Here is a 24,481-nt window from a genome sequence, read left to right as displayed (position 1 = left end):
GGAGACTGATTCAAAGAAGTCAATCAGGTTCAGGAGACAAGATCGGCCCTTCACGAACTCAAACTGGGTGGGGTCCAGTGTTTGAAGGTTGCCAATGTCTTTGTTTATAAGTTCCATGATAATGCGTTCCATGCCTTTGCAGATCAGGTTCGTCAGACAGATGGGACAGTAGTTCCCAGGATCCAAGGTGGATCCCCTCTTGTGGAGTGGGATAACTGTAGCTATGCGTCACTCAGTGGGCACGAAGCCTGAGGTGAGGCTATGATTAAACATGACACTTAGGTGAGGTGCCAGTTCATTTTGTAGTTCATGTACTACACAGCCCGGGATGTCATCTGGTCCCATGGATGCTGTATTCTTAGCTTTGGAGAGTGCAGTTTCTACCTGTGTGGACGTGATTACCAGAATTTGGCAATCTTTTGGTACTGAGATGGGCCCTTTAGGGGGTGAGAGGGGGGGTGAAGTTTGCACTAAATCGATCTGCCAGGATACTGGCAATATCCTTGGGATCAGTATATTTAATGCCATTCTGTTGTAGCTCAGAGCATATCTGAGCATTGCCATTTAGATTCTTGACATAACTATAGAATACCTTGTGGTTGTCTTTGGAATCTTTGGCAATTTTATTTTCGTAACTAGCTTTGGAGGATTTTATGAGGGATCTCAGCTTCTTACCGAGGCTGGTAAGGGAGTTTTTTGCATCCTGGGGTTTTCCTCTTTTTCTGTAACAGTTTCTTTTTTCTGTTGTATAGTTTGTTTTTGGCAGGGGACCACCAGATTGGCTTCCTTTTTCTGGAGAAGAGCGTCTTGGTTCTATTTGGGATGGCACGATTCATGCACGAGTGGATATGCTTGTACAGTGCCTTAGTGTAGGATTCAGCAGTCGAACTTTCAGCTCCCATCTGCATGGGTGTCAAAGTTTGTCACTTCTGACTTGAGTAGCATGAAGATGGATTTGGAGAAATTTTTTACGGTGGTTTCCTTACTGGGGTGGGGGTGGGATGTGGATGTCAAGGGTGATTTGTTTATGGTCAAACCTAACCAGTGTGGGGGTGACCACTGGTGTGGAGCATCTATCTCCCATGTTGGTAATGACCAGGTCAAGGATACTGGAGCCCCTGGTGGGAAAATGGATTAGTTGATCCAGGGTGCTGGAATTTATGAATTCCAAGAACCGTTGGGAAAAAGTGTTGGTACCTGAGTAGTTTTCCCAGTTAATGGCAGGGTAGTTGAAATCACCCAGTATTAGGGTGTTTGGTTGTATTTTAATATTGTCCAGTATGTTTACACTTTTTAGCAGCAGGTTTTCTTATGTCCTTTAGTACTTGATGCACATTCTTATAAAAAAAAAAAAAAGTGCCTAAAAGGTATTAAGACTAAATTATCCGGATGGTCAGTTTGCATGTTGATTCATGTTGGGGTGCATCAAATTCCCCTTGTGCTGTGCAAGTAGATCCAGTCTGTGAGGAAGCTTGTGGTAATTACCCTTGGTCAATTATATATGAAGGGAGAACTAATTTTGACTGGGCCAAAAGGGAGTCACTACAATGATTTTTGATAAATCTTTCTGAATCTTTAAAAGTTCCTTGGAAACCATTGGATAGGGTACAGACATATACAGGAACATTCCCAAACAAGGGAATGACAGACCATCTGTTCTACATGCTTGGCTGCAAGTACATTTCAAAAACAATTTTTCTTATCTGTTGTGTAAGGACATGAACAGCGCTACTTGAGATGTACCCCACATCTGGATCAAGTCTTGGAACATGCCTGCATTGAGTTTCCTCCCATGAGGGTTTATCTAGGATCTGTCGAGTCTGTCTGCCACAATGTTTTGCTCTAACAACATGTAGAATGCCAAAAACCAACTCCCAAGCCATCACGGTCAACTGGCAAAGATTGTATGACCTTGTACCCCTTTGTTTGCTGAGATACCACATCACTGCAATGTTGTCTGTAACCACATGTAAAGGACCTAGAGCCCATAAACTGTGTAGAGATTTCAAAGGGTAAATCACTGCTAGCATTTATTTGATGTTTATGTGTTTGGAATATCCAAAGAGTTCCACAGACCTTGTAACGTTCCCATGGAAACTGCACCCCAAGCATAATATGAAGACTCTGGCTGGACACACTGAAATAGGGTTGGAAGAGAGAAACAGAGTCCTGGATTGACAGATATTTAGTCCCTCCCCCACTGCAATTCTTGCCTTACAAACCCAAGCATGGGTATCTGAAAGTACAAGGGGTATAGGTGATTTCTTCAAGAACTCTTTAGGTACCATTGGATTTTGATCATGTCTGATTTGGCAAGTGGTATCATAAGGATCATGGATGCCACGAGGCCTAAAATCCTGAGAAATTCTCTTGCAGGAGCCTGAAGTTATCCAGAAAAACTCTGAAATATCTGCTAGTAAGCTATTACCTTTTCTTTTAGGAGGATGGCCTTCTACTTGAGTGTATCTATCAGACAAACCAAAAACAATTTTTTGACAAGGTGTGAGAGAAGAAGTTTTTAGAGTCAGGTGAAATCCCAGATGTGACAGGAGGTTGGACACCTTCATTATGGACTTCAAACATCTGGGAGAAGACTCTGCAGAAATAAGCAAATCATATAAATAATGAAAAATGTGGATGCCCTGCAGTCTGCAGTGAGCCACCACTGGGTCTAAGCACTATGTGAATACTTGAGGTGCAGTGAAGAGCCCAAATGGTAATGCAGAGTACTGAAAATGTGATCTAGATACAGCAAACTTTAGAAATGTCCTGAAACTGTGAGCAATGAATACAGTAATCATCTTTGATAAATAGTGCAAGCACTGACTGTAGGGCCACCATCTTGAATTTTGGATCTTTCACATATAGGTTGACAAAAGACAGATCTAGCACAGGTCTCCATGTGTGCTTCTTCTCTGGAACCAAAAATATCCTGGAATAAAAAGCCCGACCTCTGTGATTTGCAGGTACTGGTTCTATGACCCCTGCTTCTAACACATGTTGCATCACTGGTAGAAACAGGTCTGTCTAGTTTTGTGGATGTGAAGGAATTCCTCTCAAAGGAAGAGGAGAGTCCACCCGCTGCCAAGTGAATCCTTCCAGAATCACCTTCAAATATATTTATCTGAAACAGTCTGACCTCAGACTAAGGGGCTGAGGGTCAGTCGATGTGATTGATTTAGGGAAACTGGGGCAGGAGGTGTGGGTAAGGTGATCAGATAAATGACAGCCATTCAATATTAGGAGCTTGACTCTTTTTGGGAAAGTTATTTCTATTTGGTTTGGAAGAGATAACCTCCTGCCATTTTCTTTTGGGGGGCATGTTTGTTTTTAGGCTCAGATTTCTGTTTGTTTTGCCCTCTATAAAGGAATGAGAGGTGGTCTTGTTAGGGTAGAACCTGGGTACCTTAAAAAATCTTAGTGACTCTATGCATCAATTTACCTCTGTCATTCAATTGTTTCAGGATCTGTGTACTGTAGGCCCAAATAACAGATGCAGGCTAAATGTAGAATGAAGAGTTTCAGACTTCAAATTATCACAAAAATTCTAACTATCGAACTAAACAAAATCTCTGCACAACAGAAGAAGCAGAAGATCCTGTCTAGACACAGTGTCAGCACAATCATGCACACGTCTCAGTGTATGTTTAGAAATGTGAGTCAAGTTATAAACAATCCGATTAAAATATCACCTATCTTCTGGAGACAATGAAGCAGCAAATTCTTCCTACCTTTAAGCACATTTTAACACACACTTCCACATATAGCCTCGATAATTCAAGATCTTGGAGGCTAACATAGGAGAAGCAAACAGTCTCTTACATTGTTTGTCTAACTACTTGCCCCCCTTATCAAAGGGTACTGGGTTACAGCCAAAGATTTCTTCTTAGCTCTTGCTGCTGGAATTACTACATTTATAGTATGGAGACACCCTACACTGCTTCTCAGCTTTTCTTTGGAACTGCAGCCAGTGAGTTAGAAGCCTTGCACACATCTTTAAAATTGTCTTCAAGAGCTGGCAAAATGAGAGGAATAGGTGCAGAATTAAGAACCTCATCCTCTAACAGATCATAAAATATTCCAATTTCTGGAGAAGCCACGTTTGCTCTTAAGCAAAAGCATCACTTAGTCTAACAATAGTCTCAGCAAAGGAAACAACTTGCCCAGGATTAACTTCAGGTTCCCTGCATAAAGTGTCAGGAGTTCTTGGCGATGGATTCCTGAGAAGAATTGACCCTGTCTCTATCAGAATTCTCATCCTCTGAAAACATATACTGCTGTCTGGCAATACCTGCACTAGAACTGTGAAAAGGCAAACAGCTCCCAGAAATGACTGACTGGAAAAAAAAAACTCATAGCCAAAGATATAACATCTGATTTATATACAGAAACAACCTGATAATCTGCCTAGTAATAACATTTTAGTTTCGTTTTTTTCTAGGAATATCCCTACCGGGAGAATGGTCAAGGGACACCCTTCTGTTCTTGGCAAGAGGTTCCATGGTCCGGCCATGTTTGGTTCTCCCATACCCGTAACAGGTACTGGAACAGCCCCTGAGGAGTCCATACTGTCCGTTACAGTTCTACCAGAGGGAGTTGTGGCAATAGATAAGTAGTCTTTGGAACCATCTTTGGCCATGCCAGAGTTACTAACCATAGGGTAAGGGAATAATTTTACTTGATTTTTTTTTTTCTTTTTAGGTAAAAGTGGAGTGCAAGAAGCAGGAGCAGGAACATTATCCAAGAAGTAGCCATAGAAGAATCATGATTACCTGTACAGCAACCTCGGTAACATTAGATGAAGGTTCACCTATTCACTAGTAAGCACCAAGCACACTTTCCTTCCCCAAACTAGCAAGATTAAGCAATACACTGAAAATTGCCACCAGACCTTATTAGTCAGAAATATCACAGAATATTTATTACCTCAGAAATGAGAAAACACCCTAATTCTGTAAAAGCACAATCCAAATACTTAATACTTTTTTTTATAAAATCATAGTTTTACAAACAAAACTGAAAAATAAGCTATGTATATAAAATCCCTGACAGAAGCTGGTATTCTTAAAGTAGAATACCACAAATGGCAATTTTTTTTTTAATAAAGTAAGGTAGATCAGAAGTAATACCACAAATATTCAATAAAAATATTTAAGCGAGGAAGGGGTCCTCAAAAGGGATCCTATCTGTTAGGCAAGAAGGTTTTGACTGACTGCTGCTCCTCTGGAGCCAGACAGTTGCTTCTCCTTGATGTGGCAGGAAAATACAGAAAATTTGTCTCACTCTGGTTGCTGACATACTTTCCTTCAAAAACAGTGCATCCTACCAGCTGTCAGAGTGAGTGAGATAGAAGGGCAAGCTGGCTGGGTGCTGTATCCTTGGCAGGACACTACCCCATAGCCTACTGCAGCAGTAAAAATAAAAAAAACATTTCCTGGGCTCCCTACTGAAATGTCGGCACTCAAAATGCTGAGTGCTGCTAAGCTGAAAATAAAGACTGAAAATACAGGAGAAGAGCGAATCTCGAAAATTGCTCTTCTCCTTTAAACTTCTTTTTGCAAGAGGACAACCCCCCCTGCACCCCCCACCCCCAAACTTATATATACCAACTCTTGAGAGAGTCATACCTCAGAGAAAGGGGAATATTTAGAGAAATATTATCTTGGACTTAGTGTGTGTAAGTCCGATCTTTCAGCCATTCAGTCTCTGTATTTCGAGTCTTGTTCCAGTGGGTTCAAACATTTTAAATGGTTATCCATTTTCTATTCATGAAAATTTCTCCTGTGGCCAACTGACAAGCAGACCTGTTATGGGTGGTTGTGCAGCCTGGTCTGTCTTGCCACCCACAGAATTCTTTCAGAAGAATGCAAGCTCCTCACTAGGTTATTTGCAGTTAACCTTGCCTCCAATGGATGCAGTTTTATGCAAGTGGTACTCCTGGGGAGGGCAGTGATCCATTAAGGGATACTATTAGGCAGTAGTCTGAGTATGACATGCCTGATTACTATGTATGTGTTTCCTTAACTTCAAGTACGCATCAAAAAAACTGCCAATTTGGCCTCTGACCCACTCACATTAGCCATATATCGTCTGGAGGTTGTATGAACTGTAATGTACAAGATCTTATATTCCTCTGTGGAGTCAGGTGTCTTTCTAGTATATCTTAAGGACATATTAGTTACCCCAGATCTTAAAAGGCCATTTCTATACTCTGATGAATTTGAGAAATGCTAGCCTATTTTCTGACTTTTGTCAGCAAAGTTTTTGGAATTGGTGGTTTATGTGCTACCTAATTCACTTTTTAAAGAACTGTTGTACTGGGATAGCATTTACCAGGATCTGCTATCTAGTCGTGCTATGAGATTAGTGGATTTATGCAGTTTTTGTCACCCTTCATCTAACAGAGGGTGTGACATTGTTGGCTATGGGATCTTTTTGAAATGTTTAGTAAGCTACTGAGATGTCACATGAACTGACCTGGAGTGGTTTACCTTTTAATTCTTAGGACACTCACAGAAAATTGTTTCTGGTATCAACTCCTCCTCACATTTCCCTCTGAACTGCTACATATTACAAGGTTCCATCCTCTGCCCCATTTTTCACTATGTGCTTGCTGCCCCTGGGAGAGCTTATTAGAAGAAAGGACTGCAACATCACTTTTGTGTTGATGACACACAGCTACACCTCACTTTGCCTTAGGACTCCTGGTCATCTCTGGATTCCCCTGAAGTCAGCCACAACTACATTCACTACTGGATTTCTAACAATTGTCTCAAATTCATTACAACCCAAACAGTTGCCAGGTCTATTGATTGCCTGTGTCATGAAATCTATTATTTATCACCAAACTGCCTGCACACTCTATGGGAGTGAGATGTTTAAATTTATGTCCTAGGTGCATAATCTCAGGGTTACCCTTGATGGAAGACTGACACTCAAGGACTGAGAGTCATATGTAGTAAAATCTGCTTGCTTTCCTTGATGGAACATGTCCTAGATCAAGCACCCTTGGAGGACCTGGCTATGGATATGCTCATCCTGGTTTCTTTAGATCAGCATTACTGCAATTACTATGCTTTGAACTTCCAAACTATCAATTCGACTGCAGCTCATACAAAACTTTGTTGTCCAGATAATAAGTTACATCTCACTGCTATTACATCACTCTGGTTCTTTGGTGTCTTCAATGGCTGCTGATCCAATCTTATACCATCTATAAATTTCTACTGCTTGTTTATTTAAGCCTGTATAACAACCTTCAACTGAAAAAGCTGCTTCTGTTATACTGCCCTGACTGCATTCTCCACTTTACCACCTAGGGACTACTGCTGCTGGTTCCAAACCGGCAACACCTTGAACTCTCTGGAACTTTTTTTCCCCATACCTCTGGAATTTACTACCTGGATGGCTTCAGGGAACCTCAACACTCAGTTTCTTTAAAGCCAATCCTGTGGCATAGAGGGATAAAGCCCTGACTATGGCCCAGCCAACCACAGGTTTGATTAGTGGCTCTGGCAGCTGACAGAGTCAAGAAAGGGACTGGCATGCTTCTCTTGCTCCCTCTTACACAGAATGAACATACCTATCCTGGGTGGAAGAGAGCTCATTGATAAGCTGTCTAAGGGAGGCATGATCCAAAAGAGGACAGCTGTCCTCAGATGCAGTCAATGAGCGGAGAGGCAGGAAAATAGCGTGCATAGGGCATAAAACAAAGAAAATACCCCCAACAGATGAGACGAGCCCCCAGGATGCCCTTAGGCTCCACAAATGGTCCCAGTAATACTGGAATAAGTCTGGGTGGGTAGGAGAAATGCTGTAACCTGCTGTGGATGTGGAGCACTGGGGTCTAGGCCCATGTACATGAGGTCCAAAGGGATCAAAAGAAAAGAAACAGTCTCTTGAAATCTCATAAGACTAATTTATTTGGATGTGGAGCACTGGGGTCTAGGCCCATGTACATGAGGTCCAAAGGGATCAAAAGAAAAGAAACAGTCTCTTGAAATCTCATAAGACTAATTTATTTCATCTAGTTTTAAGTTAACTTACAACCTAATGCTTAACCTCTTTAACTTGTGCATGTATGTTTTTAATTTAGTTAATATCTTATGGATATGGTTTATTGTTCATCTAATTCAGCAGAATACAGTAGGGGAATGGAAATAGACTGATTTACCAGTGCATAATAGTTTCTGAACATTTTTGTTATTGCTTCGGTAGGCTGTAAAGTACTCTATTTTGTTATTAAACAGGATCGACTTGGTGCAATACCTGGATACTCTATAGAGATTAAAGCAGTTTCTTGCTTTTGCTATACTGATATTACAGTTTGTTTCAAATGAACATCTGTAGCTTAATCGCCTGTGGACAAAGGCAAAGAATATAGATCTGAACTGAAATTCTCTTTTAGTAACAAAGTCATTTGGGGGGGGGGTGTAGAAAGGCAGAGATAACATATTTATCAGCAAAGTTCAAAAGAAGAGTGAAAACAGAAGTCCAGCCTAGTTGCACAAGTATGTAGTTTAACTCTTGGCATCAAGCCTCTTGACATTTCTGGGGAGAAGTAATGATGTCTATTCTAGATCTTACCATGACACCAAACAGCAAATGCTACAAGTAGTCACTGATGGTGCCAACCATAATGTCCAGCAGTAATGCCTCCTGAAATTCTGCAGTCCATAGCTTTTTCTATGACTTGCAGAACTAAAATACAAATGTGGGGGAAATATATGTCTGATTTTATGTTATCTTGCAATATGTATTCTCCCTTCTCTGAGGAACAACACTCTCACAGTTAGTATGTATAAGTAGCTAGGGATATGGGAGGCACAGCTTCCATTTTATTTGGCACAGAAGGCATAGCGGTCTTTAAAGACAATTTAAAGGTCTAACACTGAGTTATGTAGTTTGATGTTTCTGACTGGGTCTCACTTCTCACAGTGAGTCTCCAACAGCAAAAGTATTATCACGTACAATCTGTTATATCCAGTTATATTTCTGTCATAAGTTTTGCCTTTTCTAGTAGGTGGCAGAATTATGTCAGCCCAAACAACTCTGTAATAGGATATAAGTCTCAGAAGTGCTTCAAAACAATGCTGAAATCTCATACAATCAATTTTTTGCTCATGATAAATATAAGACACTGCAGTGAATTTTCAACACTGCTTCAAAGTAGCTTGGTAGAACACAGACTGAATATTCTTTTATCCTAACTCAACGCTCCAAGTACATCAGGTCAGTGGAATTAACAAACTTACCTACTACAGCCTGTAATAGTTCAGGGGGTTCCCACATCCTTTAGCTACTCTGCTCCCACGTGCAGAAACACACTGCCCAATCAAATAAGAAAACCCATGCATTTATTGCTGTTTGACATGGTCTCAGAAGGACCACTCACAAAATTTCTTGTGCAATGAACTTCCCCTAGACTGACAAACCATATAACTGAAACATATGCCATCAATCACATTCCAGTTATTCTTATTTTAGCTTGATTTCACACTATTACCTGCTTTAAAAGTGCTATGATTAAAACAATACTATCCTGGTACCTTCAAGTATATGCATGTTGCTATACATTTTGTCTTGCTTTAAGAATCTATTATGGTTCTTTTTATATTTGCTAAATTACATATTGTGTGCTTATTTACTGTTTTGCTCAGACTAGCATTTACTGACAATCTATTACCTGTTTCTTTTCATTACAGTATATGAGTTCAAGCACTTTTTTGTACTTACTGTTAGCTGTACAGACTCACTAGGCATAAATGCCTCTTTACAGGTGTGACCTGGGAACACTGGTTAAGTGATTTGCTCAAAATTACACAGAAGGCAAAAGGATATTGAGGGAATCAAATACAGGACTACAAAGTAAGGCTCATTAGCAGATGAAAGCCTTAACTCTTTGTACTAAAATGTCTCACACTGTATCTTGTCAAACACATACACAAATACATGCAATCTCTAGTGTAATGGGTTCATCATGATTAGCTCTGAAAACGTCACAGCACAGGAATATCACAATGTACCATTTTGTTATGCTCTTCATGCCCCCTATTACTTTTTACTAAAAACAGATTTATTCATCCAGAAAATGAAGTCAAAATTCTGGAGACTGAATAAAATTAGCGGTAATTAGCAAATATTTGCCTGATCTCAGCAATTACATTGTTCTTGAATTTCAGAGAAGAAATATTTTGCAGCAAGTGTCTCTGGTTGCCATTTTGTAAAGAACATAGCAAGGAAGAGCTTGCCACAGGTAGTCTGCCCTTCTATCAGTGTGACAGTATACAGGATGTCCAGCTTTAACATTAGGCCATAAACTCTGTGCTGAAGCCAGTGCTCTTTATCCTGCTGCTTACTGGAGTCTTGTCTTTAAGTCCTAATGTGGAGAACCTACTCAAAAACATCCAGCACAAGAAAGGAAAGCATTCACTGTTTATACACCAGTACAAGACAAAATAGGGCCTCAGCTGGGCGCAGATCTGGCTGACTATGGGGCAGATCAGCTGGATAAACCTGCTGATGCTAATGTGAGGATCTGAAGTGTAAAGAAATTGTGCACATTTCAAACGTCCTGTGCTGTGTCACATTCAGGACTAATTAATCATGATGGACTTTTAGCACTACACAGAGCAGTGTAGGTTGGTTGGTTAGATGCAGTCCGAGTCCCTACATGGTGTTGTACTTATTGAAGGTAAAATACAAGGGCCTTAAACAAGTGATGGCATCTTCTGCACAATATCACCAAAACATTACAATTCAGTTTGTCACATTAGGAGAATATTTAACATAAATTATTCCTTACTCCCTACCTGCAATCATAATGCAGTGCATGTCACATTACAGCTATTCTAAGGGCAACAGATTTAGATGTCACAAAGAGGACTATGACTTCATAAAAGGAGTAAACTATATTCTCTTATGTGCTGTTTATTCATTTTGTTTATTAGTTTTTCATAGGCAGACTGACATACTAGCAGGCTGTTTAATCCTCTACAGCCATAACTCAGTGCAAAAATGGTGGGCAAGAATTATACAGTCAAGTATTGCGCAAACATGAGGTTGAGTCAAAAATTAATAAGCCAAGATGATGTTTCGGCCCGCAAATATAAAAAGTATAAAATTCCTCGCATCAAGTAAATCTATGGCAATTTATATAAAGAATTCATATTGGAGAGCATTGGTGAGAGTTGACACAAGGACTAAGGCTACAACATTTCTCTCTTCCTGGAATTCTGCAAACACAAATAATTGCTAAGGCTATTCAAAAGAGATAGTGAAAAAACATATAGGCCTTGATTACAAAAGACTTGCTCTCAGTGTAAGTGACCACTTACACTGACAGCAGGCTGAGAGCAAGGGTTTCGGAATCTGGCCCCTGTAGTAAGCCTGTTTATTGATAGGTCTTACACTGAAGTGAGTCACTTACACTGAGAGCAAGTCTTTTGCAATCAGGGCAGACTTACACTGAGAGCAACTCTTTTAGAATCTGGTTCATATTGTTTACACATAGAAAACTGAATTGTACCTATATGTTTTCTTTCTTTTTTATTTATTTTTTAAGACCTCACCCCTCATCCACAAATAGGTACATTCTTAACTAGTATAGTACTTACCCCAGGGACACAACATCTTGCTCTAAATATTCTGGATTCCTAGATCATCACAGACACAACTCAAGTGTGTTTTTCCTCCCTTGATAAAAATTCTAATGTAGTTGCCCCCTACACTCACATACACACCCACAACAAACTTACATAAACCAACTCTAAGCTACACAACCCAAAGGAAAAAGGAGAAAAACACCTGTCAAATTCAGTATTCCAATGAGTTGCAGCTGCAGTTATTAGGTTTCCAAATATTCCATGCTATTTGTGGGACCTCTAAGGTAATGTGTCATGACCTATGCTTGTAATTTATTACCTGTATAATTACCTGTTTATGTTCTAATAAAGTTGAAAAATGCTGTACAGGTGCTTAAGTGTTTGTATTTGCCCTTGTTCTAAACATGGACTTTTAACACCTCTTGTCTCCCCTGAAACTGTACTATGGTCTCAGTGAGGCTTAAAACACATTTCAAAATCAATCAACTGATTAATAAACAAACTAAAGATATAATGGAATTGTGTCAGCATTAGTAAACTCCATGTCCACCCATACCATTGCTGCGTGGCTCCAAAAGATTTCCCACAGATGAGTTTAGTTGCCATCGGATGTGAAATAAGACTTGTTTTACTGAGTAGACCCTAATCTTCCTCTGCTTGTAGATTGGGCTTACTAGAGTATTTTCTAGTTCTTGCTGCAAGTTTCTAGCATATGATGAAGTGATTTGTTATACCCACTAACTACTATACAATGTTGTTGTTGTTGTTTGTCTTTCGGCTTTTCTCGGTAAGGGGTTGCCACAGTGGAACTCCGGTCTGCTAAAGACTGGCAGTAGATTTTTACGAAACGCCGAGGTGCCAGCTCGACGCCCAACCTTCAATGAAGGCACGCCCATTTACGCACGCATGTCTTTCGAACTCTACCCAACCGCAGGGAGGACATGCAGACTCCACACAGAAGGCACTTCCAGGCCCAGCCGAGAATCGAACAGGAGGACCTCTTGCTGTGAGGTAACAACGCTACCGCCGTACCACCGTGGCATGTAAGGTTAGAAATACGTAGAGATGTAAAATGACTGAATGGAATTGCAGAACTACTGGAAAGTATGTGGACAGTGTGCAGTAGTTCACAATTTAATATCATCCCAGCTTCCACTAATGACCTTTATTCCATAAATATGGCACTGCAAGCATGCACATGTGTGCCAATATGCATATCCTGAGGAGCTGCTTCTCTTCATTATATGTTTTTCAGACTCTGTAAATGCTATTCAGTCTCTCACAGAAGCCAGCTAAGAAGCAGGATGCATTTCATTCATTTCTCTACTGAATTGATACTTTGGCCTTTTTCTGTCTATTCCAGCATTAGACTGCAAATGTATGCCAAAACTCAGACTGTTCCAACAGAAGAGATAAGGTGCTAAGAGATCTATCTTTATGTAGTAGGAGACCATAGCAGACCATATGTACTGAATTAAGTTTCTTCTGCCACAATAAGATGAAGACAGTTTTTGCAGTTGAAAATGTCTGTGATATTATTTGATATGCAAGGATGCCTATCTATGCTTTCCATTATCTCCACTTCATAAGACTGCCTGAGGTGCAATATTCAAAGGCATTCATTCAAGTATGAAGTATGTTTTTCAGAATGGCAGTGGTGCTGAGGATGCTATGAAAATGCTGACTGTAGCTATGCCAAAGCACAGACATAAAGGCGTATTCAAACTGTACAACTTGCTCATATGAAAAGTGATTAGAACCTTGGAAGTGGCACACAATTAGGGATAGATCAGAAGCTGGGATCAAGGTCTTACCTTGGTGACCGACTGCTGTACATGCTGCTGTAATCTGATCATCAGCTGTAGTTAGAGGTTACAGCATACTGTGTAATAGTACACTAGCTCAATGATCACAGGAGAAACATCCTGATCTAATCCTACCAAAATGGTGGCACATGTGGTGATTAACCATCCTGTACTGCCAATGGATAAGTGAATGATGATATATAGTGACACATTTTAAGGCAGTAATGCCACCTGTGAGATGGCATACAGTGGTGGTGCATCTTGCTGTATGTATTTATACTGGCTGTCTGTCAGCAGATAGTGAGTGCACAGTGATGCAATGTTACTGACTTACTGACAGCAGAACATGGTTTATTTTATTGTATACCACAATATGGGTTACCCCACGACTGGGAATCTTAATGTACTGCCTCCACATGAGTGGTAAGTGGTGGTGACATATGCTACTGCTATGTAGCTGTGCTTGTTATAACAAATGGCAGTATGTCTTACTACAGCATCACAACAGGGGAATGCACTTCCTGCTGTAATGTCACAATCTAAAAACTAGCTGACAACAGTTAACCTTGTTATAGGGATGTGCTGTGACGAGGTACACATGGATTTCTACAAATACACATACAAATTAATAGATTTGAGTTTTACTACATAAGATAAGTAAAGTACAAACAATATTCAAGTTTTAGAATAATAAAAATAGATTTTGATAACAGAAAAGACTGTCTAGTCCATTTTATTTCTGCCAGATGTTTTCCATATTTAGTTCTGTCTTCACAGTTCTTCATCTGGCTTTTATTATGTCTTCCGGTCTCATGCTTCATGTCTAGCATTCTCATTTCTTTTTCCAGTGCACACTCAGAAATACCACATTGCTCTAGTCTTCTTTAAGTGATAGTCTTTACTAGGTTTAGGCAGCTCTTTCCACAAAGAAATTATTCTATACATCACACTTTAAACTTCACTGCATGATCACATTCCTCATCTTTGTGCTAGCTTTAAGTTAAAGGAAATTTAGCACTTTTGAACTGTGTCCTGTGGAGAAACCAGCAGTACATATGCCAGCAGGGCAGTCTACTACTGTCTTTTATGACATGAGGCTAGCATTCTCTCAAAATGTAGGGATGACTTATAAATGACCACTGCTATGACAAATAAATCCAGAGGTAGTTTTGCACGTGTGAAGCAAAAGATGCAAAACCTTTACAATGGGACTAGATAAGGGGTTTCATAGGTGGAATAAGAGGTACAGCTTGGACAGAAACTCATGTGGGGTACTACAAAAAAGAAAGAAAGGAAGTAAGTACAAAAAGCAGACAGCCTAACTGTCTTTCTTAATAACAAAAAACTCATCTGACAAAACCATCTTCTCCAGGGGTGACCCAGGAGTACTGATTTGGTTAAATGACTTCCTAAGTTCACACTATATGCATATGGAGAAAGACAATGGGCATGAAATTCAGGTTTTCAGAAGTTATAGATCATTTGAAGCTTGTTACTTTAACCCTGTACTATACCAAAGCTTGTTATGGAGGACATGCACAGACCGACAAAACTGTGTAATGAGCTGCAGTATAAAGTATAACTGGACATCTGGATCCACCTAATTGGCATATACCTACTGGAAAAGAATTTAATATATTTGTAAGCTGTACCAGCTTTATTAACCTATTTACAAAAATAAACACCATAAATTACAAAAAATGCATATGATATTAATACTAGTAACATAAGGGTAGTATATGTCAAAGACAAAGGGGATGACATACTCTTACTGAATGGTATTAAACTAAGAATGTGGTGGTTCTTGGTAGAGGAAACCTATTATTTCTCAACACAATAAGCCAAGTACATGGTAGGATCTTATAAGTTTAGTATAAGGACTGGTATTTTTTTTACCGCAACCAGTCACAAAAAACAAAGGAAAGTACAGGCAAAGAGACATTTATTAAATCCTTACACATGCTGTTTAAAACTGCTTAAGTAATACTAGTGGTGCACACACAGAGTTCAGCACAGCCTGCCTTTTTTACCTGTCTTTACCTTAACCATATGAAACAATGATAAAAACAAATACTTCAGTAATTCAGAAAGACAGGCAGTGGTTTTATTGGCTGGCTGGCCACAAGAGGTATATTCTACAGCAATAAAGCACTGTTTACGTGGTTGCTCTTTAGAGAATGAAGCCAATCCAGCATGAGGTCACTTGTGTGACAAAGTAATGTAATGCAGAGTCGCATGGTCACAGGAATAGTCCCTTACACCATTACTGCTTGTGACAGTCTTCCATCTCCATGCTGTATTCTAAATAGCAAGAAAAACTGCATCTTAGAGACATGTACTCATTCAAAACGCTTCCAAATGAAACTTATACAGCCTCCTACTCCATCCACCTCCACAATATAAGACTACCATACTAACAAAACAGACCCTTCATATGTCATCATGTGGTGGAAGGGGTGTGGTGAGGATGCACGAGAAAAAAAAAAAAACAAGTAATAAATGGGTCTCAATATTGCTAGGGATGTGCCCCTCTAAAGTAACCTTACAGTGTCAGAAAATACACATCAGTCTCTGCCAAATGAATACGAATATATGCAGCTCTTATGGCCTTTATATTTCACTGGCCTATAGATTCCCACTATAATGTGATACGTGAAGACATCTGTAAGACGATCTTATGGTAAACAGGCTAGTGCAGCTTATTGAATGGCCAACTGAATGACACAGAACAATGTATCTCACTGCCCACACTGTGCCAGCTTCACATTACTGCACTGAAATCTGCAGTACATTTCACATTGTTTTTTTTCTGCCCCACCCCCTCTGCATTTTGTGCATCTTCTGCTTACCTTTCTTTCTCATCAAAGCATCCAGCTTGTAACAGGATCAGCAAAGACTCCTTCCCTGTGACCAGCCTGCTATGCAAAGATGTAAACTCGCTTCTCTAGTATGCCACTCCCTTAAGCTGGAGATGCTGAGCAAAAAACAAAGTCTGATCTTTGAAAAAAGGATGCAGTGAGAAAACAGCTACGGTAGCCAGGAGGAATATTCCGCACAATTAGGTACACTGCTGAGACTGCTGGTATTGTATGATTGTTCTGATATTAGCAGTATTCCAGGAATGAAGAGACAGGTTTGATCAGTACTAGTAAGGCACACGGAAGTGTGTCAGAGATGGTCAAGCAAGCAAAAGCAGAAGCTTGATTTACAGAGCTCTGTAACGTAACTGCTTTCAGGATCCCTTTGGGATAGCTCAACGGCTCAATTCTTAGCCAGTCAGTGAAGGGCTGTTTGGCTGCTTGCCACTGGGGGTGGGAGGTTGCTCTAAGCAGCCCTAGCTCTGCACAGAGAGCCACTGAATAGAAGAAACAAAAGGGAAGCTGGAAGACTGGGGGGGAGGAGGGACACTCCAGCTGTTTTTGTGAAGCCACACAATGCAAATATTGCGTTTCCTGCTCTGAAGTTTGTAAGAACCTGATGAGGGAGGCATGCAGAGGTGACAAGGACTAATTTTTGTGATTATCTACTTTGAAAGCTGATAACCAGACATTTAAAAAAAAGATTGCTCTTGTATCTTATAGCATGCCTGTCATTCAGGTCAGCAGCGGCAGTGACCAGTAACATTCTCTTTCAAATTAAAATGTAATGAAATGTTTCAGTATCAGCTAAGAACAGTTGTCATATATGCTTCTTTCTCACCTATATAAGCAGATAAATGTTTGTGCAATATAATTTTTAAACAGTTTTATAAACAACATAGCTGCATGTGGGAGGGATATTCTGGTGATTGTTTTCACAAGGGTTAAAAGTAGCATTTTATTTACAAACCTTAAGAGTTGTCAAAACTAGCAGCATATATCTATAGCCAACGCTTAGATTTTCATACATTTCAAACTGTTTCATTTTTTTTTTTCATTAGGTGTCTGCCACGGCACAAATGCTGATATACATTTCTATTATAAGCCTCCCAACAAACTGCAAACCCACATTCCCTAATGCTCTTGTGTGTACCATCACCAATGTGTCCTAGCCTGATGGCAACAATGGGACAGATCTATAAGCCTCCCAGCTTCAGGAAAGGAAAATATAGCAGCTGTACTGTAATGCTTTTCCAAACCACCTAAAATCTAGAAATTACAACATGTTCAAAAACTTATTGGCAACATGGCACAGTATTACCACCAAGTGTAATTTAATTTCTACAACTTCCACTAACATTCTCAATGTCTGAGTCACTTAACAGATCAGTCCTAAAGGTTTTAAGTCTCCAGTATTTTGATGCAAAATAACATTTCCAGGCAGCAAGTTATCTAAATATGTAGCACATACAAAATAAATCAAAATATGATGATCTGGAAGCTAAACTTAATTTTACTTTTGGGGTTGAAGTAATTTTTTTGCAAGCTGCTGGCCCTTACTAAAGCAGTCATGCTGCTGGTACCTTTTAACAAAATTTGTATGTAGAAGAGAAAATGCTGATACAGAAAGAAGCTGCTAAATCAGTAGTCCCAAACTATTGCTTCTAGACCTCCATTCAGCCCTTGAGCATGTAGTGTATAGTTCTTACATGATGCTCCTGTCACAGCTAACAAGTGAGTGACCAGGCCCTTCAGTCCATTCAAAGGGAAGCAAAGCTGCATTGAAAGGTTTCTAGTCTAATGTCTGCTCTCTCCTCTCCTAAGCTAGAGTGCAAGAGACCAGCTTCCTGGCATGTTTCATTAGTTGAGCTGACCAGCCACTGCCATCAGTTATGTTCATACTTCAATATCTAAGATGCTGAATTGAAATAGTAAGAGGGTAGCTGGCCAGTCATTTATTTATTTATCCTTTGTCGACTGAGTGGTTGGGCTGGCCTCCTGGACCCTTTTCAGCCATGCAAAGCCACATGCAAAAGACATAAAAAATACAAACAAAAAGATTTAAATACAATATTTCAAAGATAAGATTTTTTTGATTGCATTACAAATACATTTTTACACCTTTAAATTAGGAAAAAAATATATGCATACTTAGTATTTAATATACAGAAGCACAGTAGATGAAGGTGGGCAAAAGGTAAAGTTGAAAGGAAGTTAGCAGAAAAGTTCAAGAAAGGAAGTAAGGTTTTTTTAGGCAGATAGCAGAAAGAAGGAAGGGACGGAACTGGCCAGGCTTAACCGAGATGAAAACGAGAACATAAAAGAATGGGAAAAAGCAGCAGTACTAAATAACCATTTTGCTTCAGTCTTCATGAAGGAAATCAGGGACAGGGTGCCATACTTAAAGGAAGGCAAGTTAGAATGAGTGACACCAGCAAGGAGAGAGAGAGAGAGAGAGAGTTCATATTCATCTGGCTACCCTTATTAAAATAAAGTTGTTGTTGTTGTTGTTGTATCTTTCGGCTTTTCCCGGTTAGGGGTCGCCACAGCGGAACTACAGTCCGCTAATGATTGGCAGTAGATTTTTACGTGCTGAGTTGCCGGCCCTGACGCACAACCTTCAACGAAGGTACGCCCATTCACGCATGTCTCCACACAGAAGACGCTCTAGCTGAGAATCGAACAGGACAAAGTCTTACTGTGAGTCGACAATGCTACCGCAGCACCACCACCGCAGTTCCTTATTAAAAACAAATACCATAAGTGTGGCTCCCAGATTCATCACAAGTGTTGCAAGTGTTTTGGCAGACTCTGATGGAGATCAACAGATAGGTGACCATAGTGGGGAAGAGAAAAAATCAAGGGCTTACAGGCTTGCAACAGAATTGCTAATCAAAGTCATAGAAACAATCCAGGGGAGAAGTCTGCTTGCATCTGTGGAGGACAAAAATCTCCAGAGAAACAACTAACATGAGATCAAGGCCAGAAGAAGATGGAACTGACTAGTGGAGTGGGTGTTGGAGACAGAATACAGAAGCATTCAGAAGGTCATGGGACAAGCAGCAAAAGGATAAGGGGGACGTGAGGACTGAGAGTAGAAAGAATGTTAAATGCATGTAAAAGGGTAGACTAGACAGGCATACTGCCTCTGTCATTAAGTAAACAAAGTAAAATGCAGCATATTTTGTTGATGGTTTAATTAGGGTCAGAAGAATGTCTCAATGCCATTTAATAAGAAAACAGAACTGACTGGTACTCATTAGGGGACTGAATCCTGACACTAATTTTTTGAGGGATCATCCAATCCACCCATGACTGAAATTTATTGATAATCAAACACAAAAGCAGTCAGTAAAAGATTTGCAATAGTTATTGTTTTGGCAAGGATAAAGAATAGTCCCCATATTTTGCTGCAGCTTGTGATTAAAAGTTCTGTATGCAAATTTGTAGTAGTAGATAGCATGCATCATTAAGTATGATGCTTCCCTTTTTGGAAATGGAAAGTGTTAGCTCTATATATATATATATATATATATATATATATATATATATATATATAGAGAGAGAGATTTATAAATGCATATACACTTCTGTTTATTAAAAAAAAAAAAATATATATATATATATATATATATATATATATATATATATATATATACATATACACATATGTAGAAAAATATAGCTAGCTAAATACATGTACACCTCTGTTTGCTAGTTAAATGCATGAATACTTATGTTTCCTAGAAGGGTCTATATTAGATGCACGAAAAGACTTTAGCGTGAACGCTCACATGAGAGAAAATGTAGGGAAACTAAACTGTGATTTTGGGGTCATGTTACAGTGAGGAGTGGGATATATGCCCTTTCCTCACTGTAGTGTGACCTCGGAGTTGAAATATATAGTTAGCGAGGGGTGGGGTGGGGGGCACAGCCCCCCAAAATAGCAAGCTCGATTACCGGTATTTTTGCTCATGTGAGCATTCACGGTAAAGTCTTTTCAGTTTTATAATATAGACCCTCCTAGAATATATGTAGGAAAATATCATCAGTTAGATGAATGCACATTAATATATATGTGCATGCTAGCAAACAGAAACAGAAAAGGGTTAAACAGCTCTTAGCTAAAATTCAAGTAAAAAAAAAAAGCATCCAGTTGTTTGTAACATAAATGTACAGCTACAAGGGAAAATGCTGATAAGGATAACTCCTGAGACGCAAGTGCAAGGAAGGAACAACTCCCTACCAGGTTGGCTGCAAGGACGGAACTGTCACATAATTCACCTTGAAACCGAACACAAAGTAAGTTATCAACAGACTGCATTAGATTATACAAATTCCAAATCTGTTAACATCAACAGGCTGTTCTCATGGACAAGATCTGAATGGCACAAGAAGGGATATAAAAAAGGACATTAAAAGTGTGAAGTTAGATCTGATTTCTTGTTAAATCTGCATACTGGAGATCTCTCATGCTGTTTGAAAAGTAAAATCTGAAACAGTAAAGCTGTAAACTGTACAGTATTGTATGTGTCATCTGTTCTATAGACAAGTTATTTTAATAGTACTGTGCAGAGTTAAACAATTTAACTGTATCAGACTTTTACTCCAGCAAGGTACCAAAACAGAGTTGCATTCAGCAGCATCAGTAAGTACAAGACTGTCATTGTAGCACAAACATCAGCACAGCTGCATTCAATAACTTTTCAATGGTGAGCCTTGCCTGTATTCAAACACAGGAGGAGTGGTGCCTTGTATAAGGTAACTTCAGTAAAAGAGCAGTAACTAACATTTATGTTTGTGATTGAGTCCTGAATAGGAGCACTTCAATTTCCACAGTATGCAGCAGTACAGTTCCTCAGACATCTGAATCCTAAGCGAGACTGCCGTGCAGGAAGTATGAAGTGCCATAAATTCTCCAGGTCGGTGAATCTTCAGATTTCGAATCTGCAACTGCCAGCTTCATTTCACCAGCTTTCCAAGTAACTACAGAAGATTTCAAACCATCTACAGTGATCAGAATTGGCAAACTGTGTCTCTGTTGACTTTGGTAAGAAACTCTTTTGTGTTACATAACAGCATGGATGCCATTAATCGGGCTAGTAAAATGTGTAAACAGCATATTATCAAATGTAAGTCCTTATTAGGGAAAGTTGACAGTCAGGAATTATGTAAATGGATTATGTTTGACTGTTATCTTAAACAAAAACATGACTGGTATGACAGTAAATGTTTATTGTGCAAGTCATATGAAACTGCTTTCTGCGTGCAATGTCATAAAAGTACAGTTCAGACTGTTGTTAATAGTAAACAACCAGATAAGGGTCACACACTTGCATTATTTCCAGATGTTAAACAGTTATGTCCTGTCATCACATGTGAAATGTTAATTTCAGACTTACAATAGCAGTCAAATCAGTTATTCACAAAATCTCCTGAACATCTTGTTACATCCTTTAGACAAAAGTGCAATAAAGCCACTGCACAGTAAAAAAGAGATAAGGACAGAGACAAGGTTCATGGCGAACTGACAGAAGAATTTAATAAACTTCTAAGAGACAGACAGAATGAGTTCAGAAAGTTTAGATAACATATACAAACATTTTTTCAGAAGTGCATAAGAGCTTCAGAGTCATCAGAACAGAATATTGAGAAATACCAGACAGCCCGTGCAAAATTACAAGACAAAATAAATCTGGTTAGTAAAGAGTTAAAGCAATAGCAATTAGATACACTAACAAAAATAATTTACAACATTCTGCTTTACATTTAGAAAATGGTTAGGGTACACAGCAGGCTCTAATGTATGAACAAATGAAACTTTCATTCAGTTAAAACAAAACACTTATCAGTTAAACAGTAAAGTAAGACATATAACTAATGTTCTTATGACATAAACCTAGGGACACAGACTCTCATAGCTAAGCTGTTAGGTAATTTCAAAATCACCATTTCAAATAACAGAACAGTTCTAGTGCATAGAAATCAAATGAGATTAATCAAAAGCAGTACAGAGACAAAGTCAAAAGACTGACATGCATGTATTTTCTTTTCACCTAAAGTGCACCTGTTTAAAATGCACAAAAGCAAAAGGCAGACAACAGCAAAGGAAAATATCATTAGTTTTAAACATGTGTTAGTTAAGCCAATATCTCTTTTGTTTCTTACAATACTTTGTAATTGTATAATAGCATCAAAAAAGCAAAGACTCCAGCAAAACCAGTATTTCAAAGCAATATTACTAATATAAAGTTGTACTGAGAACATAATACTACAAATAAAACCCAAGTTTAAAATGTATGCATAGTTATGCAAATTACAAATACTTATTACAATTCTAAGTGTTTTACAACTGCATTCTAATATCAAGTTGCAAGTATATTAACAGATGAATGAAGGTAAAGAAAGTGCTGAAGGGGTTAAGGGATGTACTATGGTCTACAGAGTCTGAGTGAGTCAGAGAGTGAGTTCAGATCTTCCAGGCTGGAATGGGTAGTTACAAGGAATGTTGGGGAGATAAAATGTTACTGGTACTGAAATTTACAAGGTCAAAAACAAGACTGGTTGCCAGCCCAGATGGCTTGCATTTTTCTAAAACATTATTGTTACTACAACATAATTAAGTGTTCACGTGCTGCACTAAGCAAAAAACATGAGCATCTGTAGAGCCCCTATTTGGTAAGTGTAGTAAACCATCACAATTCATAGGTTCATAGGTTCATTTGTAGGTACTAGGCTATCAGCCCAAGGGCCTATGTAAGCCTAGCCAACAAGGTTCCCTGGCTTTCACCACCCAAGAAGGTTATTTTCCTGTGCCCCTGTTGAGCAGTGCCACAGAAGTGATCCCCAGGGTGAATTTCCTATTTCCCATCCACTCATCAAGATTTTTTTTTGAAGAGTACTAATGAGGAACTCTGCTTGACACAGATAAGTAGTTTGTTCCAGAGTATGGGAAGTCTCTGGGACAGGAATCTATCCCTCCAGCATGTTCTGTTTATTGTGGTGACAAGGTTTAGGTCCCTGGAGCATGTAGCTCGAAGGGATTGGGATTTCTTTAGGTGTAGCATGTCCAACAGCTCTGGGTTTGACATAGCTTTGTATGTTAGGCAGAGATCATTAAAACAAATTGATCCACGACTTGGAAGGTAGCACTGGAAATCCAAAAATGAAAAAGGCAGAAAAAATGCTGGTATTCCTTCTTCCGCTGAGGCAGAAAATAAAAGGTTCCAAATCGAATAAAATTTCTTATTTTATTAAAACGATCACAACAAGAATCTCATCAAGCACTTTCGCTCAGCGTGATGCTGAGCTTTTTCAAGATAAAATAATTTCAGACTTGTCACTCTTTATATATACACTTGAAATGCAATCAATTATTCAATTAATTGGGAAGAAGTGTCTATTTAACTCTTCATTTCCCTTTCCACACAAAACATACTTTTAACTAGTCTTTACTAAGCACAACCTATTGCAGTATTAAAAAAAAAAAAATATATATATATATATATATATATATATATATATATATATATATATATATATATATATATGCGGCGCTGCAATAATCAATTGTTGGTATGTGCATTGGTTACCATAAAATATACAAAATTAAAAACAATGTTTAAATAACAATTCTATACACTTGTTTATAAATTTGATATTCTACCCTCCCACAAACAATAATAGAGGGAATAAGTACTATAATATATTGTCTAATGAGTTTATAGCTAAAATTTCATTGATGAGATCTGTTAATAATTTTTTAATATAATGCACCATAAAAAATGCTTCATAAAAAATGTATAAAAAAATAAATATATGAAAAAATTTTTTCTGTGAATTGATCCTGTAAACACTGAGAATCCAAATTCATAATTTTGCCTTCCTTAGCTTCAAGACGCTGCTGATACTACAAGCGTCATTTAGGCAGAGATCATCTTGGAGTAGGCGATATGCTATTGAGTAAAGCTAGAGTTTTTTGAGACGGTCAGCGTAGGGCATCTGTTTGAGTCCCGTATTCCTCTTTGTGAGGTATTTTTTTGCCTTTCCAGTCGTTGCAAATGTCTTGTGAGGTACATTCCAAAAGGGGCATTGTACTCAATAATGGGACTAATGAGAGCAGAGTAGAGGGGAACAATGACCTCTTTTTTCCTGGATGAGAACCCTTTCATGATGAGATATGCCACGTAGAAGGATTTCCTGACTACTGTGGCGA

General features: G+C 38.9%; 1 protein-coding gene across 2 annotated transcripts in view; it reads right to left on the bottom strand.

The window, feature by feature from the left end:
* CLIP2 (CAP-Gly domain containing linker protein 2) overlaps positions 1–16,734 on the bottom strand; it is a 1,185,433-nt gene extending 1,168,699 nt beyond the window's left edge. For both annotated transcript variants that reach the window (XM_044054144.1, XM_044054145.1), the window contains exon 1: positions 16,258–16,734. The gene's annotated coding sequence lies outside the window, so the exon portion shown is untranslated. The remainder of the gene's footprint in view (positions 1–16,257) is intronic.
* Between the last annotated feature and the right edge of the window lie 7,747 nt (positions 16,735–24,481).

This window comes from Protopterus annectens, chromosome 13.part0 (assembly GCF_019279795.1).
Source record: "Protopterus annectens isolate FY-2018-M chromosome 13.part0, PAN1.0, whole genome shotgun sequence".
In the NCBI taxonomy this organism is placed as follows: domain Eukaryota; kingdom Metazoa; phylum Chordata; order Ceratodontiformes; family Protopteridae; genus Protopterus; species Protopterus annectens.
This window is presented reverse-complemented; position numbering and strand designations above follow the sequence as displayed.